Source organism: Vulpes lagopus, chromosome 3 (assembly GCF_018345385.1).
Source record: "Vulpes lagopus strain Blue_001 chromosome 3, ASM1834538v1, whole genome shotgun sequence".
NCBI lineage: Eukaryota > Metazoa > Chordata > Mammalia > Carnivora > Canidae > Vulpes > Vulpes lagopus.
The window spans coordinates 77,672,699-77,694,734 of record NC_054826.1 but is presented as its reverse complement, the minus strand read 5'-3'; the positions used below and the strand labels follow the sequence as shown (position 1 = coordinate 77,694,734).

At 36.6% G+C, this 22,036-nt stretch overlaps 1 protein-coding gene and 1 pseudogene across 5 annotated transcripts in view; both read left to right on the top strand.

Moving 5' to 3' along the window:
* Nucleotides 1-22,036, top strand: part of BICC1 (BicC family RNA binding protein 1) — a 270,715-nt gene that overhangs the window by 124,577 nt on the left and 124,102 nt on the right. The window lies entirely within an intron of this gene.
* Nucleotides 7,537-16,092, top strand: LOC121486354 (annotated as a pseudogene).

Sequence of the window (22,036 nt, the reverse complement as noted above, 5' to 3'; positions counted from 1 at the left end):
CAGGAATTGCTGTGTTGTATTTTTTGTATGTTCTAAAGGAAAGTACCCTGTGGTAATTTTTCTGTCTTGGTAGGACTCAGTATCATTGAATGAATGAACATTCCTGTGATGTAAGGACACCTACTTAAAATACACAGTGATTTTGGAGAAGAGGGGGAGTAGTCTGGAGCCACTGAAGTTACCTTAGTGTAGGAAGATTTCTCCAATGTACAAATGTGACATAGATTTTTTTTTGCCTTTCAGTGGTGCAAAAGTGATATGCATTCAGTGGAAACCATATTCAAATTTTTTGGATCTTTGCCCCAGGCTGGCGTTTTGTGGCACAATGCTCTCTTGTGATTCTGGGCAACAGCAGTGAGCTGCAGTGCCCAATCAGCCAAGTAGTTTGGAGGGTAAACAGCAGATACACTTGCAATCATTCTGTACCCATTCATCCATCCTGTTTCACTTTCAACACAATGTTCAATAAATTATATGAGGTGCTCAACACTTTATTATAAAATAGGCTTTGTGCTAGATGATTTTGGCCAACTCTAGGCTAATGTAAACATTCTGAGCATGTTCAAGGTAGGCTAGGCTCACCTGTGATTTTGGTAGGTTATGTGCATTAAATGCATTTTCAACTTAGGATATTTTCAACTTACAATGGGTCTCTTGGGTTGTAACCCCGCTGTAAGTGGAGGAAGAGCTGCAAAATTGTTTTATAGTATCTTAATTTAAATTTTTGCTTAGTTACTATGCTTATAGGATTCAGAATTCAAAATGTATAACAGTGTACATATAAAGTTCAAACATCTTCAGTCTCTTTTCCCTTTCCCACATTCTAGTTGCAACTTGCTTTATGGTTAACTTTAACTATATCTGGGAATCTATACAATTGGATATAAACATTACCTTCATTTTTTTTCCTGCTGCATATTACATGTTACATTGTATGGATGCAGTTTAAATTATTCAACTGGTCCCCCACTGGGGAGCCTTTTACCTGTTTACAACTGTTTATTGTTACAGAAATGAATTTTCAACCATTTACAAAAGGAGAGAACAAAAACTAGAAGAGGTGTAAAATCTTGAACAAAGAGAATATTCTCTGAACATAGAGACAATTTTAATAAGGTCCAATTTGTTTTATATGAATTATTTTTTAGGAAAAAACAAACTAAAATTTAAGTTTTTAAGAGCCACTTAAAAACCTATTTGGCAGTTATATTTGCTCATTTATATTTGCTCATTTTGTTTCCTATTTGAATTGATATTTTATTTGTAATTTCTGAGGATTCTGCAGGTAAATGTAATAATTTATATCCTTGTTTGAGATCAAACTCAGTAATTGTTTTGTGGTACTAATAGGAGGCATTTGAGAGATTAAAGACTTGCTTTCCCATCATTATTAATATTTTACTTACAATCTTTTTAGTGTTGTTTCTGGTAACAGTATCATCAACCTCATCACATGTAGGTGGATCTTTGCAGCTTAAGATAGATCACAGGTATTCAAGATTGCCTTCTTAAAAAATTTTCAGTATGAAGAGTTATGTTCTGCATATAGACATGTAAAGTTATGTTAAATAATTTTAGTGGCAGTATCAGCCATTTATTGAGCAACTACTGTGTATTATAGAGTGCAAATTCAATGGATTCTCCCAGGTGCATTAAACATTAACCTGATTTCCATTCCACAGAGATTTAATTGAAGTAGTTTGAGTGTTGGGATTTTTAGCACACTCTTCCCCAGTGATTGTTTATTAATAAGTTGTTTTTATTTTAAAATAGTTTTGGACTCCCAAAAATGTTGCAAAGACCTCTCGCTCGCACTCCTACAACTCAGATTCCCAATTATTAACATTTTACTGAATTTTCTCCCTTTTCTGTTAATCTGTGTAGTCTTTCTTACATGATGCTCCATCACCCCTAAATGAGGTTGGTACTGTTACCAAAGACAGCAGTCAGAGAGGATGAGAAAGTGTGGAAAATTTTTTATCACCAGGAAATCAACGTTACACAAAACCACCATGTAATCCACACATTCCATTCCAGTTTTACCAAGTGCCTTCAGTAGTGTCTCTTTTTCCCTTCCTGGTCCAGAATTATATACAAGGATATGTGTTGAACTTAGTTGTCATGTCTGTCCTCCTTCTTCAGTGTAGAACCCATTCCTCATTCTGTACAACCCTCGATTGGGACCATTCAATGTTTTTTAACAACCAGACTCAGGTTGTGCTTTCCTGGAAGGGGTGGTGCCATGCTCTTTCCAGTGATATGTTTCCACCACGGGAAACATATCATGTCAGTCTGTTTCACCACTATAATGTTAAATATGATCACCTGCTTAAGTTGGTAAACTCTGGCTTTCTTCATTGTCACCCTCATCCCCTCTGTATTTAACTAGTATTTTGTGAGGTGATGTTCTCATATTATGCCAGTATTCTGTTCATCAGATCTCCACCTACAAGTCCTAGCATTCATTGATTGCTTTTGTTTTAAGACTACTGTGATAGTTGCTGAATGGTAATTATTTTCATTATTCCATCCACATCTGTTAGTTGATATTCTATAAGAAAGGGCTTTCTTTGCTATTTATCAATTTATTTATTCATTTATGTATTATATCAGTATGGGTTTATGGATGCCCCTTTTACTCAGTGGATTATAATTTGATAATCTCATGATTTTGATTCTCCAATTGTCCCAGATTGGAACCCTTCCAGGTTGACTCCTGTATTTGTTTGTTTTTGATACCTTCTTGTCATTCTTTGAGCATTTTCCTATGACAAGATGTTCCAGGCTTATCTTGTACTTCCCTCCCCTGACCCTTGTTCTTTTGACTAGAGGATGGTAACTAGAGTCACGATCTGGGTCTCAGTGCTGTCATTCCTAGTAGGTCCTCTCAGCCGACAGAACTAGGAAATGTATATGTGTATACATAATACACATATGTATATCAATGTCTGTTTCTGTACCTGTGCCCATACAGCTTTAGAAAAATGTGTTTATTCTTTCAAATTCAAACCATTACCTCCCGTGCTGTTTCTAGCCTTCACCTCTTCCAGAAATTGAAAATGAGCTCTCATTCTCCTCAATATATTACTTTTGTGCCCAATTAATTAATTCTGCTTAATGTAACCAATATTCCAACTATACAGGAATCCTCCTTATTCCACCACCTTTGTGCTCCCTCACTCAACCCCTTTCTGTAGCTGCCAGACATGCTGCCTAAGATGCCTCTGCGTGGTACCCCCTCCTCATTGTGGTCCCACTTCCTTGGTCTTTAGCACATTCATGTCAGGAAGGCGGAGAAGGGAAGGTAAAGAGTGTTCCCCTAAGTGATTTAATGTGCTGCCAAGTTGAAAGTCACAGTATTTAACATGTTACATGCATTGTATTTTAAAATATTTCAAACAAACAAACAAATAAATAAATAAATAAATAAATAAATATTTTATACCATATATTCCTTCCACATAAAATTTGAGATTTAAGAAATATATATCTTTTTTATCTGCTTCTCTTTTTATAATTTGTTCATTTTTCTCATACATGGAATAGAGGTAAATTTTTGTTAATTCTGAGATGAGTGGGGTGTTGGTACCTGGATTTTTATTTTAATGTTTTAAATTTTCTTGATGGTAATAGGACAGGGTTTCTAAAATGACATGATCTAGGGGGTACCTGGGTGGCTCAGTCAGCTAAGCGTCTTGACTCATGGTTTTGATTCAGGTCATAGTCTTATGGGTCCTGAGATCTAGCCCCATGTTAGGCTCTGTACTTAGTGGGGAGTCTACTTGAAGATTCTCTCCCTCTGCCTCTCCCCTACTCATGCCTGTGTGATTTCTCTCAGATAAATCAATCAATTTTTAAAAGAATTTTAAATGACATGATCTGGTATATTGGTGGCAACCTGGTGCTGTCAGGTTTTTTAAGGAGTGGATTCTTTCTTTAAATTCATGACATTAAAAGGGCTCACATATGAAACTTGGATTTTTCTTGTCACTTCTGAAATCTGTCATGCTTCTCTGTGCTTCTTCACTAAATTCAGAAGCATTAATATCAAGAGGTTCCATGTTCTTTCTCCCCGGAGTTTAGAAATGGCATTTTAAAGAGCTCAGGCACCCCTTACCCCAAATACACCCCCTTCAGGAAATCTGAAGGGAGAAATGGTCTGGAGCCTCTAGCCTAGATTATAAATATCAAAGTCCAAACCCCATTATAGTTAGAAAAATGCTAGGAGTGATCTAAAGCTAAATTCCATTGCTGTGTGATTCATGATGATCTAAGACTTTTCATCTGTTTTTCATTTTCTGAAGATTGTTAAGTTGGTTGCTATTATCGACAATGTTTAGGTTTAAACAATTAAAATTAAGGTATAGAGTTACCTTTGTATGTCATGTTCAGGTTTTGCTCATTTGTTGGCACAAGTTCATTATGCAAAGATTATGTGGCACAAGTTTACCTTAGATAATCTCTTACATAGTGGAAAATATGTGATGTCAGTTGGAGGGTAACTGAGTACTTTGGGTAAAATTTCACTTACTTAAAAAAATTGGATTAAGTATTATTGAATTTATACGGATTTAAAATCTGATAAATTTGGATTTTTAAATATGAAGCTTTGTGGTATTATTCATTTGACCAAAGATTAAATTATATAACTTTGATTTGTTAGAGTTTTGAAAGATGAAATCAAGAACACAAATTTTTGTTAATTCTGAGATGAGTGGGGTGTTGGTACCTGGATTTTTATTTTAATGTTTTAAATTTCCTTGATGGTAATAGGACAGGGTTTCTAAAATGACATGATCTCGGACTTCTAACTAAAAATGGGAATAATTTTGTTGTCCTTTAGTTCTTAGATTAGAAATATGAAACCAGAAGTCAGTTAAGTCTCTGTAGCAATCATCTCTGTTTACAAGATGAATAACATTTCAATCTGGATGTTAGGAAAGTTCTTAAGTAAAAAACATAAGAAAACACTCCTTCTCCCCAAATACCAGGCATTTTGACTAGAAATTCAGCCATTATTTTGCATTACAATGAGAAGGTGTGACATTACCATTGATTACTCCCACAGCTTGCCTCTGACTTCCTTGTGGGAATATAGAAAGAACTATTTTGTTGATTATCTTGCAGTTTCATATGGTTCACCCTGATAAATATGTAATAAACCATTATGAGAAAATATAGAATATTTTGTATCATTCTGGTAGGAAGATAGAGTATTGTTTTCTAATAACATTCCGTCGGCATGTAGAAAACTTGTATTTTTGCTGTGTTCCCATCACTTTTCTGAAAATTCATACTTGTGCCACTAAAAGAAACGTGTTTTGTACAGTGTAATAGTGCCTGCTACCTTGTAGGCACTCAGTAAATATTTGTTGAATAAATAAATGAAATATTTTTATTTGTATTGGTTTTGAAAATTCAAAAATTTTTTTTATTTTTTTTTAAAAGAACAGTTTCCTTTCCCTCAACTTCCAGTACCTGACAGTCACTGATCTGTTTCTCTCCTTGCAGTGTTTCAGAGTGTCATATAAGTAGAGTCACACAATGTTTAGTCTTTTATGTCTTTTTAAACTTAGATTAAATCTTTTGAGATTTATCTAGGTTGTTGAGAATATCAGTGGTTTTTTGCTTGGTTCCGAGTAGTGGTCTATTGTATAGATATGCTGGTATTTCTTGTTCATTCATCAGTGGATGAGCATTTGAATTGTTTGCATTTTATGGCTATTATAAATGAATGTGCTGTAAAATCCACATAGCAGGTCTCTTGAGTGAATGCCTTGGAATGGACTTGGCTAGCTTCTATGGGAAGAGTATGTTTTACTCTAGGAAGGTGGCTCTGTAATTTTGGATTCCTACCAGTGACATGTGAGAATTGCCATTTGTTTACAGTCTTTCCAGCACTTGGTGATGTCTGTCTTTTTAAGGTTAGCCAGTCTAGTGGATATGTAGCAGTTTTTCATTGTGGAGTTTTGTACATTTTTTTGAGGACTCAGGTTAAGCAGTTTATGTGCCTATTGGCCATTCATATCTGGTTTCTTTTGTTCAGTCCTCTAAAGTTTGCTAATAGTTTTGAGTTATTTACTGAGTAGTAAGAGTTTGGGATGCAGGTCCTTTCTTGGGTACATAATTTGTAAGTATTTTTTTCTAGTCCTTTTTCTATGACTTTGTTCTGTATGTCAAGCATTTTTCTTTGACTCTTTACACAGTTTTCATCTCTCTGGTAAATACCCCTCCCCTCCATTAGCATACATTGAGCTTTTTTTTTTTTTTTTCAATTAGATCCTTATTATATTTTTAACTATTTTAAATGTCCCGTATAATATTTATAATATCTGGACTATATTGGAGTCTGGTCCTGTTCACCATGTTATCTGTTAACACTAGCTTAATTTTTCCTTTTTTTGTTTAGTAATTTTTTGATTGAATATAAAGTATTATGTGCTAAAGAACAGTAGAGACTGAGTAATAATACCTATAAATGGTCACTTCTCTCCTTCAGGCTATAAACATAGGCAGTTTGGGTTAGATCAATATTGTCAGTAGTTGAGCTAGGTTTAAATTTTGCTGTTGCTATAGTTACTGTGAGTCCATCACAAACTTCACACTTCTCCAATGTTGAGCAACTGCTACATTGAGCTTAGGAGGAGGTCTGGAGTGCAGGAGTGTTTTCACCATGTTCCTAATCTATGCCAGGTTCAGTCCACACGGTACACCAAGGCCCCAGGGTTCTCTCTGTGTTTTTGTCTCTCCCCCAGCAGGGGGCCTCTGCTGCTTGGTACTTGGTGCAAGGTTCTTGGTGGGGTGAAAAGTGCATTGGTACCCTTTTTCTCCCCCAGCCTCAGTGTTAGGCAAGTCTTGTAAGCCTGAGCTTCAGTGTTCCTACTCCTCTCATAACTGTTTTTAAAATCTGCATGATGAGTTTTGATAGTATCTTGTTCCTTCAACATAGTTGCGATGAATTCTTTTATATCTTTAAGCATAAATTTTTTTAAAGATTTTTTGTTTATTCATGAGAGACACAGAGAGAGAGAGAGAGGGGCAGAGACATAGTCAGAAGGAGAAGCAGGCTCCCTGCAGGGAGCCCGATGTAGTACTCGATCCTAGGACCCTGGGATCAGGACCTGAGCCAAAGGCAGATGCTCAACCACTGAGCCACCCTGGTGCCCAAGCATAAATATTCTTTGTTGTATTGTAATATCTGCATTATTTTGGTGGTCTTTTTTTGTAGTTTATTGTTTCTACTGACTCACCACTCATGGCTTTTCCCTTGTATCTTTAGTGATTTTTGAGTATAAGCTGATGTTCATTGGCATTTTATCCATGAAACTTATTTGAAAACTACTTTTAAGTTAAACTTTAAAAAAAATTCTGTCACCAAGAGTACATGAATATAGACTTGTATTTAGGAATTCTCAGGCCTTTTCCTCATTCCACAAGGCAAAGCCAGACACTGTTGATCACTAACTGGGAATTTTTATTTCAACCTCTAGGGCTTTATGTGTTCCTGTTGTGAACTTTATTTTCTGTTCACTGAACATGCTTTGTAAAAATTCAGGTTATAGGCCAGCAGGTATAGACATTTCTATAGCAAATGTAGACTCCAGCCTTTGCTTCTTATCATTTCTGATCTAAGGAATTTTCTTTGCAAAATACGTTTTTATATTTTACTCAGCATTTTTTTAGGAAGATTGAATTATCTTTTTTTTTTTTATACATACCAAATTTGTTGTTATGTGAAGAGATGATCAAAGAATATGCAGCCAAAAGTGAAAGAAAAGCATTACAGAGGTGTCAGGGAGTTTATTAAATAAAAGTCTTCTGTATTATTTTCTGCATTTTGTAATGTTTGCAGTATTTTTCAGATTTTAGGATTTGATTTTACTGTGATTTTTCTCATCCTATTTTTAAAAATTTTATTTAAGTTCAATTTGCCAACATATAGTATAACACCCAATGCTCATCATGTGCCCTCCTTAGTGCCCATCATGCAGTTACCCCATCCCCCAACCAACTCCCCTTCTGCAACCCTTTGTTTGTTTCCCAAAGTTAGGAGTCTCTTATGGTTTGTCTTCCTCTCTAATTTTTTCCCCACTCTTTTCTCAGCATTTTAAGGTTTTTTTTTTTTTTTTTTTTTTTTTTTACTTAAATGGCTTTATCTGAATATCCAGTTTACCCTGTTCCTGGAAGTGCAACTTGTGCATGCTATTTTCTCATACTTCTGATAGCAGTTGATACCATTATCATGTGTCTTTTTTTCGTCTTCAGCCAACACGAGTATTTTAATAGGTTGTTGAATATGACTTTTTAGTTTTTGAATTCCTGACCAAGCACAGTGAAGGTAGGAGGAGGTTGTATAAAGAGCTTAGACTTTTCATTTAAGTAGACATTCAAATATATTTGAGCTGGAAATACATCAGCATTTATTAGTTGTGTGACCTTGGGCAAATTACCAATTTTTTAAAAAGATTTATTTATTTATTTTAGAGAGAGTAGTGGCAGAGGGAGAAGGAGAGAAAGAATCTCAAGCAGGGTGCCTGCCAAGTGTGGGGCTCAATCCCATTACCTCAAGATCACGACCTGAGCTGAAACCAAGACTCAGCTGCTCAACCAACTGAACCACCCAAGTGCCCCATGAATTACTTAGTTTTTAAGTTTCTTTCTTCACTTGTTGAATGGGATAGTAATGCCTACCCTTTTTAGGACTAAATTAGACTGTGATTATTGTATATCTGAAACTAATATAACACTGTTAACTATACTGGATTCAAAAAAAAGACTGTGATTAAAGCAATCTACATAAAGCCTCCCTGTCATGTCACATAGTAGGCATTCAAATGTTAATATCATCATCTTCTTCCCTTAAATACCTGATGAATTTTCCCTGTGTTTTCCCCCTTGAGTTCTCCCCTGCAAGGAATTTTAGATAAGATAGTAAAAATATCTCAGCTATTTGCTCCTCTTTAATCTGTTTTGTCAATTTAATATTTAAACTATTTTGACAAATATATTGGACGTGATGACTTTTTCTGACTTTTAAGTAATGAAGTAGATTTTTAAGTAATGAAGTAGATAAGAGAGTTTCATGATTAGGACGGGTGGACAATTCTCAGTTCAGTTCAACTTGTCAGTTACAAGGAAGGTACAGATAATTACTTACCAAACTAGAATTTTATTTTCTAATTAATTGCTATGAGTTTTGTACCTCTGTGGATTATGAACAAGATAGAGAAAAAATTACTTATTCTCTTTGGCCTTTTAGTCCTTTAAAAGCTACTTTGTAAAGTAGTGTTATTTAATAGGGTTGTATGGTGACAGATGGTAGCTACACTTGTGCTGAGCGTAGCATAAACATATAGACTATGGAACCACTATTTGTGGAATCACTGTGTCGTATACCTGAAACTAATATAACATTATGTGTCAGCTCTACTTCAGTTTTAAAAAAAAGCCAATTTGTTAAGAATGGCTTTTAAATTTAGTCTAGATACAGTTTCTTACTGGCTATTGTGATGTTTCTTTACCAAACTTGAGATTACAGTAATAATTTATTTATACCTCTATTTTTAGCTAACATGTCAAGTATTTGAGTGAATTTATAAAATCAGTTCTCATTTGTTCACTGTAATTATGAAAAAATATAGCATAAAGGGAAAGTCTCTAATGCTTCAATTTTAGGAAGTAGTTTTAACTTCTCTGTTGAAGATTTTTCTGTTTTAAAAATCAGATGTGTTACCAAATATCTAAAACAAAACTTTTAAGTACTCTTTTTTTGGGCAAGAGGAGGGCAGCTCCTGTCCCTACCTTCTTGTGGAATCGGTGAAATTGGGTAAAGGCAAGGAAGACAGGGTAGAGGTGGAAGGAAAGTCAAGTCTAACCATCTCTCATCTGTCTCTAAAAGATCAAACTCACCTTTTAATGTAATTAAAATGTTCAGTTGAGTCTTTTTATGTTGCATATGAGGGAATAGAATGTCAAGAAAGGCAACTTACACTCATAGGAACATACAGCTAGTTAATTTCAGAGCCAGAACTGAAGGCCACTCCTGACTCAGCTGTGTGATCCTAAGCAAGTTCTTTAATCTCTCCAGACTTGCTTTTCAAGTGTCAGATGAGGATCATGCCTGCTTTGTAAGGTTATATGAAGGAAGTAGAGATCATGTATATTTGTATTTATGAAGTGCTGATGTGTACCAGGTGCCCAATAAATGTTTGTCATCTGGGCTTACTGTAAATTACCTTTTTTGTAAACATAATAAGTAAAAAATTTGGCAATAAACACAGAATTGAATACTTTATGGTCTTTGACTTTTTAACAAAATGCATGGGGTGCAGAAGAAGTACCTTGCCCGTTTTACCTAGAAGTAAAACTTGTTTTGGAAGATTCCCTGAATCACTTTAGCTTGAAAAAAAGGAGAGTTTTCCATCATCTTTAGATGCTCTGATTTTGGTCAGTGCATTATTGCCTTGGGTCAGATACACCAATTTATACTAAAAGCATTTTTGAAGACTTTTCTCTGTTCTTTCTTTTGTGAATTGTTCTTATGTGAGCTTTGATCCTCATTAAACAGCCTTATAAAGAAAGGGAAATATCAGTGAAGTTTAAAGCTTATGCTTTCCACTCAATTTTTTTCCAGATAAATTTACAGCGTTCTGAATCTCATCTTTATGCCTGATCCTCCTGGTTGAAGAACTCAGAATTTTTCTTTAGCACAACAGCCTGTATCACACTAGTTGCATTTAAGCTTTATGCTACTTCCTTTGCCCTTTTAACAAACACATGTTCCAAGGATTGCATCATTCTAAATGGATGGAATAAGTCGAAATTCTCTTATTTGGGAAAACTTGGTTTTATTGACGACATGGAGTTTGTTTAGCACATTTATGGAAAGCATTTTGCTTTAGGTTAGTAAAAATGTATAAACCAAAACCCAGAAACTTAGAAAACAAGTTTTCTCTTTACTCTCTAAAACTTGTGGGTGTACTTAGTTCAGTATTTTTCTTGATCAGACTAGTGAAGAATTTAAAAACTGAGGACTTAGAATTCAAAAGGATACGTGCACCCCTGCATTTATAGCAGCATTATTTACAATAGCCAAATTATGGAAGTAGCCTGTGCCCATTGATAGATAAATGGATAAAGAAGATTGGTGTACACACACACACGTACATGCACACACAGGAATATTAGTCATAAAAAAGAATGAAATATTGCCATTTGCAAGGCTTTGAATGGAGCCAGAGAGTATAATGCTAAGTGAAATAAGTCAGTCAGAGAAAGACAAATGTTACATGATTTCACTCATATGTGGAATTTAAGAAGCAAAATAAATGAGTAAATAAATGCAAGTTGATATTGAGCTTTGGGTTGGTAGTTGGTTTTGAAAAATCAGTTTATAAGTTTTAATTAAAAGGACAGTTTGAGCTAGGGCTAAAGCTGTGGCCTGTGTGTCTGTAAGATCCCTAAGTCTCCAGAGAAGAGCAAGAGGAAAATGGAAAGAGGTTGGCTGCATGGTGAGGTATTCCTCTGTTCCTCCTCGGACTTATTCTCCACTGACTGCTTCAAGGAAGAGGAGATAGTTTTACTACCCATCATTTAGGCTTTGACCAGCATGCCTTCCAAGTAGTGTTTAACAGAAAAGTTTCCATCCAGCCATCAGGTACAGTATCTTCACTCGTGTCCACATCTCTATTACTCTGTGTGGCACCTTAGAAATGGGTGATGCACAGCTTCAACTGATGACATCATTCTTGTGGCTGACTTATGATCTGGTATAATTCATTCGTCTGTGGAATCCAGAGGAATATTAGGACAGGAAGCCTAGCATGGCAACTAAGAACCATTGGCTTCCAGCTATCTTCACTGAGGAGTTCACGAATGTGGATCAGGTACCTACAGGTCACATGGCTTATGTCACCTATGAATGTTGTATCAGATACGATAAAGCCAGTGTGAGTCAGCAAATGTAACCTGGACCTCTTCTGTTTACCCTTTGATGAACAGAACTGTGTTCTCACCTTCAGCTCTTTCATCTCAGCAGGTGGCCATGAGGCACAGACTCAGCCTCTGTGTGATGAGCTTTCTGGTGTCTGGTGGCTTTCTGGTTGTCATCAATGCCTTTAGCTTCTTCCTGCTAGCAGAATGTGAGAGTCATGCCCCATTCAAGATAGCACGTCCACTGCAGTACACTGTCTTTCTGCTCATGATGAATGACTTATTCCAAGTCACTGGCACCCCTTGCATTGGAGTTTCCTTTGCCCTGTGTCTGTCTCTGATGGTGTAGGTCAGCTTATTGGGGACTGTTTTCATTACCTCCCTGCTGTACCTGACTATAACCCCGCTGCCATCTTGTTTCTACATTGTACTTACCCAAAAAAATGCTGCCTCACTGCAACCCAGAAGGGAACTAAGGGCCTGGGTCTCACTCCTACCCACTGCCTAGCCTGAAGGAGCCAGAGGAGTTGTGAGGAGAGTGCCTAGATGTCCTGTGTCAACAAGGGCCAGTAGGAACACAAGGCACAAAGCAGCACTTGCTGGACCTGTGAGTGCAGTTCAGCCACACAATGGAGACTGTACTCTTCTACCTCTATCTGCTCTTTAGGGCCTCTTCCATCATGGAAGATGGAAGACCTCTGGAAGACCTTGGCAGATGCCCACCTATAAACCCTAGTCTGGAGCTTCTTTTGCCTCTAGAAATCAGCCTGGCTTTCATGCCCATCCAATCCCAGCCCCACAGCCTTGGCAACAACCTTGTTTTTAACCCCACCCTTCTACACAGTTTCAGACTAGACCCAGGTAATTCCCTCTGCCCTCCAGCAGTTAAATTCTTGTTCCTGTTTGCTTCTCAGGCTTCCCATGAGTCCTGCCTAGCTTCTCTGGACTCAGTTTCCTGGAATACTCCCTTGGTTGAATCACCCTCAATAAGCCTCTTTGCAGGAAAAAGAACAATTTGATCTTATTTTTTGAATATAGCTTTATTAAACTTCAACCAAGTCCGTAATAATTTTAATAATTTTAGTTGCTATTTTTTGCTAAGATATACCTAGGGATTTTCTTGAAGTAAAAAATTTGTGTTTGATAGTGGAAATTAAGGATGTAAACAATATCCCTAGGGAAAAAATTGTTAAGTTTAGTTAATGCTTTGGGACGCCTGGGTGGCTCAGTGGTTGAGCGTCTGCCTTCGGCCCAGGGCATGATCCCGTGGTCCCGGGATCAAGTCCCACATCGGACTCCCTGCGTGGAGCCTGCCTCTCCCTCTGCCTGTGTCTCTGCCTCTTTCTCTGTGTCTCTCATGAATAAATAAATAAAATCTTTAAACAACAACAACAAAAAGTTTAGTTAATGCTTTTAAAGAAATTAGTAACTTAAAGCTTTTCTAACACTTTATTATAAAAAATATTAAAAAATTGTAAGAATTATGCAGGGAATACCATATACCCACTAATTAAATTTTTACAGTTACTTCTTTATATTTGCTTTATCACATATGGATCTATCCTTGCATTTCAGACTAGGAGGCCTACATCAGCACACTTCAGCTCTTCACCATGCATACCAACAGTCAGCATTTAATATTTGTAGTGTTTTGTCATTGCTAAATGTAGATAAGTACATGTAGTATTCAGTGTGTTTTGACAAATGCATACACCCTTGTAACCCAAACTCTTATGAAGATATAGACCATTACCGTGACTTGAAGCAGTTTCCTCCTATCTCCTCTCCCACAAACTACCCCCCCCTTACTGTGGCAACCACTTTTCTGAATTTTTTCACTAAAGATTAGTTTTGTTTGTTCTAGAATATTATTTAAATGGGAACATCAGTATGTACTTTATGATATAAGGCTTCTTTCTCTGAGCATAATGTTTTTGGGTTCGATTCATATTGTTGCATATTATCAGTAGTTGGTACCTTTTGATTGATGAGTTGTATTACATTGTGTACCACAATTAATCTGTTGCCTTGTTTATGGATACCTGGCTATTTCCTGTTTTTCAGTATTATAAATAAGCTGCTGAGAACAAGTCTTTTACTTGCTGGGTATTTACATCTTGGTTGTCTCAAGAATTTATAAAATAGAGTGTTAAAATCGAGCTTACTCAAGTGTGTATCTTTTCCACAAGTCCATATTTTAGTGAATGACACCAACTTTCACAGTGTTGTTCAAGCCATAACCTTGAGTATCGTCCTTGACTGCTTGCTGTCCCTAATCTGTCATGCATAACCACATATAAAGTGCTACCAGTACTGTCATCTTCACATTTATTCACTTTGCCATAGGTCTGTAATCATTATTCTACTTGAAGCCATCCCCATCTTTGAGCTGGATTGTCAGAACAACTTCCTAAGTGATCTCCTTGCCACCTCACTTGACCCCCACTCCATTCCTTTCTTCAAACTGTTGTCAGTGATTGTTGAAAAAATACACATTAGATCACATTACTTACCTATTAAAAAATGTCTAGTTTCCCAGTGCTCTTAGGATAAAAAAAAGTAAAATCCTTATTCTACTTTGCAAGTCTCTGTGTGATTTGACTCCTGCATCTTCCTTGGTCTCCTCTTTCTAGCCACACTGGGTTTACATGTCTGGCATACTTCTCACTTTGGGCCTTGTCCTCCTCTGCTGTGGGTTGGCTCTCTAATTAGATCATTATCATTTCCACACAGTTGTGCCTTACCGTTTCCCATGCTAAAGGAAAACAAAAGCTGCCTGTATTTGTTGAGATTAGAATTGTCTGTGGAAACAGAAAATTAGAGCCAAACAAATACATTGGAAGATTACTTCTTATAAAAAAGAGTATAGGTCTGGAGTGGTGATAGTGTTCCCTAGATACCTAGTAAAGCAAAGTACTTCTACCTTTGCAGTTCCCCACTCCTAGGATATGGCCCTTTTCTTCATAATCCAAGTTGGAGCTTCAGACACCACAGTCTAAGCAGCATGGAAGAAGGGACAAAAGACATTGAATCATGAGATTTTCTAGAATCTCCCAGCATTTCCCTAGGCAGAACTTAGTTTCCTGGCCATACCTATTTTCAGGGAAGTCAGAGTAGTTATTTTAGGTGTCCACGCACCCAGCTAAAAATTGAGGATTCTAATTGGGAGAAGGGGGACATTGGGGTATGCTCTTTGCAACTGCCATATCTCCCTTGACATCATATCCTCTCTAGCTACTGTCTTGTTTTTCTGCATCATATTAGAATCAAAATTTCTTCAAAGAGTCTAATCATATTCTCCTTCTCAACTCAAGCCAACTCCAGCACTCACACTTCTACTTATGTGATTGTATTAGGGTTACTCATGATTCCAGTGTTTAAAAAATCCAAGGAATACTTTGAAGTCTTCATCTGACTTGATTTCTTAGTGGCTTTCAGTTCTTTTCTTTTTTCCTGAGGAATTCCTGTATGGGGATTAGCCTGGAGTTTTTACTCTGTCTTCTATGACTTTATCATCATCTACCACTATTCTGGAACCTCATTCCCTCTCTAATGTTTTCAGCATCTCCTATTCTACCCAATGTCCAAGTGTTGGAATTTCTCAAGGTTTAATTTTTTAAAGTAAAGTAACAGATAAGATTCATAATTTTAACCATTTTTAAGTATTTTTAAACCATTTTTGAATATCATTAAATATATTCACATTGTCTCACAACCATCACCACCATCTATGTTTAGAACTTTTTTGCCTAGCCAAAGTGAAACTGTGTGACCAGGAAACAAGCATGACCCATTCCCTATTCACCCTGTCTCTCTCTTACATTCTACTTGGTAAATTTTCAAGGTTACTTTCATGTCTAAATTGGAAGGATCTTTGTTTCTTCTTCATGTCCTTCAAAGGTGAAAGCCTCAGATTCCATGATTTTAAATACCATCCAATCCCAAATTTATATTTCCAATTAAATTTTTTTCCTTCTGATCACTAGGTTATCACCTTAGCCTGATATTTCCACTTGGCTGGAAATCCACTTCAATGGCTTATCGACTTTAAAAAGTGTGACTTAACTAAAACTTCTATGTTCTTAGTCTCATTTGGTCTCCTTCTTATTTACAGTCTCAGTGATGACACTAGCCATCCAGTTATTTGACCCAGAAGCCTGATTGGTGACTTGATAGCTCCTCTTCCTCACTCCTCCCCAATCAAATCAATCAGTAGTCTTGGCAGTTCCACACTATGTATATGATGATTTGCTTCATTTTTCTTTATCTCTACCATCCTGACCCTTCTCCATGCTCCATCATCTCTTGCTTGATAATTGCAGTGCCCTCTTAGCTCATCTCTGTACTCTTTCCTGCCTCCAGTGTGATCTGTAAAACACAAATAGGGTCATGTTTCTCCAAGGCTTAAAGCCCTTCACGGCCTTCTTAGTGCTGTTAGAATGAGACCCAGTCCCCTTACCCATGGCTCTCTAGGCTTTATCTGAATTGGCCCATGTGCCCCTCTCCACCTCACTGTTGCCCTTTTGTCTACCTGCTGGTTGTCTTTCATTTCCTTTAACATGAGTTCCCTCCTGCTTCAGGAACTCTGCTTGCTACTTTCTTTATGTTTTCTTGGCATCTTTCAGGTCTTAAGTGATATCCTCAGAGAGATCCATCTCACCTAATACAAAGTACGACCCCTCTTATTGTTCTGATTCAGGGCATCATGTTCTTTTTTAAGCCCTCCCCCACTTAAAAAAATGATTTCTTCCCCCTGCCTTTATTTCATTTCTCCCAGCAGATTTATTTTATTGTGTTTGTTCATTTCTCCCAGTAGATTATAAGTGTGATTAGGGACTGTTTTTTTTTTTTTTTTATTAGGGACTGTTTAAATTCTATTCGCTATTTATGCCTAATGTTTAATGCAATGACTGGCACATATCTGGCTTGCAGTAAATATTTAGGAATGAGTGAATCTTTCTCCCTTTTCCTGATATGATTTGCATTGCCCTTGTTGATGTAATTGTGCTTCATATAATGGCATCTCTGTTAGGTGATATCATTGCAACTTGTAAGTTTCTTTCATGAAACTTCTTGTACCTTGTAATTAAAGTAAGGGTTGTTTGATTGTTGGTTCCTGACTATACTATCAGCCTTGTGAGAGTAGTGGCCACAGCTCTTTTGGACTATCATTGTTGGTCTTTGGTTAAGCATAGTGTCTCACACTCATCTTGTTATATAAATGAATGCATGGTGGTAAAAATATACTTCACCAACTGGTTCATATTTCATAATAGAGGATAGTTATTGCCATTTATCAGCTGTGAATAGGTGTTAGAAATTGAGGATGTACTGAGAGAATCTTAATTTCTTGAAACCACCATTTGGAAAGTTTAGTGGGGTTTTTTTTTGTTGGATTCCTCTTAGATGTTAAGAACCTACAAATTCACAAAGGAAAAAATGTTATGAAATTTTACTCTAAGAATCATATGAAGATGCCTGAAATTTTGCCAAATCTAATTTTGCACTTTTTTAGATTAGTGAAATCTTAGTACATCTGCATGTTTGTCTTTCCAGGTCTCCCTTGTGACATCATTAGTACACTTAAGCCTCTTGAGTTGCTTCTTTGGAAATTTTCATAATCAATTAAATTCATTTTTGAAATGTATAAATTCTTCGAGTATTACTCATAACTTTTTATGGGCTCCACACTTTTTTTTCTATATCAGAAAGATTTAAAATTACTTTTGCAGAAAAATACATTTATAGTAGATATTTTCTATCATACTGTACCAAATTTAGTGGGGTAATACTTTAATTTTCTGGCATCCTCTTAAATGTGGTAATTTGCAACATTAATTCAGGAAATTTTAGTGGTTTTAAAATTTCTGGCATGTGCAAGGGGATCCAATATAACTTTACGTTAGGCTTCATTGGACTCAGCTTCCCAGCAGCCTTTATCCAAGGGCCTCTCCACCAAATGCTCTAGACCCAGAGACGTGCTTGCCTATAAAGCTTTTGTTCCTTCTTCCTAAGATCAAAGTCCAGCTCATTATAAAATGCCTGGGGCACAGGATTTTCTGATCTTGGTAGAAGCACCATCTACTCACTTTTTTTTGAGTATTACTACGTTCCTGTTATTTCTCTTTTAACCCATCTCAGGAAAACAAAAAACAAGTGAATGGCTTGCTGGTTACATTTGGTATACACATGTTTAGTTAAGGCCATATTGTATTTATCTAAATAGGGATTTTGAAATAATTTAGCTGCCAACATTATAAAATTAGGGGATTTTATATACCAGTCTGGTTTAGTAGCTTTTCTTAGAAAATCTGAAAGTCTGGTTACTTTGGGCCAGCTTCTACACATGCTAGTTGGAACTACTGATGTGCTCCTGTTTGCCTCACCCTCTACCACTCCCTCTAATTCCCTGACCCGGAAGTCTGGTGTCTGTTACCATTTATCCTTGTTGTCATACTCTTGGTTTTCTCATGGTGGAGTAAATAATCCTTGTACCACATCTGTAGGTCAAGAGGAACTATGAATGAGATAGCGGTGAATTCCAAGAAAATGAGAAAACATGTACTTGTTTGGGGGCAATGAATACTTTTTGTCTATTTTTTCATCTGTGTAATGTATATTTAAATTAAATATATATTTAATTCATATAAATTTCATATATATTTAATGTATATTTAAATACATTACATTATACAATGCATTGTGCCCATTCCTAACTGTTCCTTGCCTGTCTCCAATCAACATTGGAGCCAAGGATTCTTGATTAATATATATGATCCTATCAAAATAAGTGATTCCACCTTTGGTTCCCTCAGAGGATGGTAGATTGTTCTAGATACTTACAGCTCTCTTGCAAATGAATAGTCTAGGTATCCTCTTTGTGATTTGTCAAGAGGGTAGCTCATGTTGGCTTTACCAATAATTAGGCCTTGAAAGACCTGACAAGTTCACTGTAAGTAAAACAGACTTTGTCCTCAAAGATAATTTATCTTTGGAGGGGGTTTGAGCCTGTTTAAAATAGAAATATAAGTGGCATAAGAAAGACAATATAGCAGCTTGAAGGAGGGAAAGATTATATTGAATTGAGGAGATCTTGAAGTTGCTTTTATGCTCTGTGATGAATAACAGGTAGAAATTGAGTGCAGGAGACAGTGGGATGATAGAACTGCTTATAGAAAGCAAAAAAAAAAATGGGGATTAGGTCTGGGCAAGATAGTGGATGGTGGTGGTATTGAAAGTAGAGGGGACTGAGGAAAAGTAAGATCAGAGGTGGGTTGTGGCCTGGTTGTGGATAGCCTTAATATTAGCCAAGAAATTTGTGCCCAATTTAAAAGATGATGAATAAGCCCTGGCAGACATGAGTTACAGGAGGGAAATACCAGAGCTCATGAATTGAAAGGGAGAAAACTAGAAGTGCTGTCATCAAGTTTTGTGGTGTCCTCCAGGACTCAGAGGTTCTCCAGCTCAGCTCTTCCTTCCACCCTGATGGCCTTATCCCAAAGCTGATTCTTCTATAGCAGCAGGACTCCATGTGGCATTGTTTCACATCTAGAAGGAGAGAACCTTTTTAGAAATTCTCTTGAGAAAGCCAAAAAGCTTCATTCTCAAAAATATCTATCAAACTAACCTCTTCTCATTTGTCTTTGGCCTGTATTGGATCACATGCCTATTCTTTCTTTTTTAAATTGTAGTAAAACCCACATACATGAAATTTACCATCTTAACCATTTTTAAGTGTCCAGTTCAGTGATAACAGAAAACATTCATATTAGTTGAATCACCAGCCATCACCAGCAGCCATCTGCATAGCTTTTTCCATCTTGTAAAACTGAAACTCTATTAAACAGTAACTCCTCATTGCCACTCCTTGCAGCCCCTAAAACAAGTCACCATTCCACTTTTTGTCTCTATGATTATTTTGACAACTTGAGGTAAGTTTCTCATATAAATGGAATCATAGAGTATTTGTATTTTTGTGACTGGCTGATTTTACTTAGCATAATGTTGTAACTTATGTTAGAATTTAGAATTCCTTCCATTCTAAGACATTATGTATATATAGCACATTTTGCTTATCTTTTTATCCATTGGTGGATACTTGTGTTTCCACATTTTAACCATAATGAACTGTGCGATTATAAATGTGGATATATGAACATCTCTTTGTGACCCTGATTTCAGTTATTTTGGGTATATAAGCAGAAGTGAAATTGGTAGATGATGTGCTAATCCTGTTTTTAATTTTTTAAGGAACTGCCATTGGTGTTCCACATTGCTGTTTTCCACAGCAGCTTGTACCATGTCTACCAGCCATGTGCAAGGGTTCTGCTTTATCCACATCTTTGCTAGCACTTAATTTCTGCTTTTTTTTTATAGTAGCTGTCCTAATGAGCATTTTTTTATGTGCTTATTAGCCATTTGTATGTCTTCATTGGAGAAAAGTCTATTCAAGTCTGCCCATTTGGGGATCAAGTTGCCTTTTTTTTTTTTTTTGTCGTTAAGCTTTAAACATGGCTACTCTTAAACCAGCCCCTGGCAGTGGAGTGGCATCATTCTATTAGATCCAGGTTGATTCCTGGATCCTGGGTAGACAGCTTATATTGTCTAGTTATGTATAGAAGATTGTGTTCATTTTCAACACATGTAAGGAGATGGTGGGATATCATGGTGGAGATACGCTTAGAAGGTTACATGTCTGAGTCTGGATCCTGAAAGGAGCAAGGAGAGATTTTACTAACTGATGTTGAAGCTTTTAAAGAACCATCTGGCAGAGTTAGTAATGCCTAACAAATACTGTGATGCCCACCAGCATGTCCCACCTCCCTTTGAATTGGCAGAATTATGTGTGTAGTTGGCCAATGGAATATGAGGGAAGTAGTATGTTTTTCTTTGAGGCCAAGGGTAGTAAAAGATCCATGCAGGATTCTTCCTATTTTTCTCCCAAAGGGAGAGAGAAGGCCATAGATTCCAGATGGGCAGCCCAAACCTTGGGTCCTTGAATGTCTGTTTAGAATCAAGTTCTTTACTGATTTATGCAGTCCATCTAACAGGAGAGAGAAGCTTTTGTTGTAATAGTAGCATAACCAGTACATACCTCATCATTTTTTTTTTTGAAGCAAACTTTTCTTGAATCCAGTATTCACTCCTTTGCCTACTTATCTAGTACAGCTTGCATAGAATTTTATCTTACTCATATGTCAAGGATACCCCTACAGATCTGCCATTGTGCTGATCTGCCATTACCAGGATCAGTGCCACTGGGGCTTACTGAGCTACGTAGGATTATTTGCTTGAAGAAGATCAAGGAAGGTAATGTGGGTGTGGTAAAATGTGTTGCTTAAAAAAGCATATAATGTGAATTCATGTAACGGGGTTAATGGGCCTATGAAAAGTCAGAGACTCGAAAATTACAATCAAGGTTTGGTAACTTGATTTTGTTAAGATATTGATACTATTATATTTTTTCCCAAGTTACATACTGTTAAACCATTATATTCAAGTCATATACAAGTTACAACTGATAGTTCAGATTTAATCTTTTTATAACTACCCATGATAGCAGATATGATAGAGATACGGTTAATCCTTCTGAGGAATTATAATAAAGTGATAATTGGAGAATGAAATAGAATCATAGATCCTTATGTCCCAAGGGAACCAAGAAACTGGTTCTTCACTAACACTATAGGTCATCAAAAATAACCTATCCATACCCCATGAAAACTCTCCTTGATCTGGAGTACAGGTCAGAAGGTGGGATCCATGCTTTCTTTCACCCACGGTGTTTTTAACAATTATAACAATTATAACCAAAATAGGTAACATAGAAATCAGGAGATGGAACACAAAAATCTAGCTAATTTTTAAAAATGGGCAGGTATAGTCTTCTGAGCTAGTGCTAGCTAGTGATGGAACTTAGGCATCCCACTCTATAAAGCCTATACTTGTCCCAACTTGCCACTCACAGTACTTACGCCACCACTTCACACATTTCAGTTGAAGAGTTTCTCATTATTATGCACATATACCTTGGGAGAATAAATTCTGTCAGTGATTTAGAGTTTATGTTCATTTAAAGAATATCAGTTCATTTATTCTGATAAGC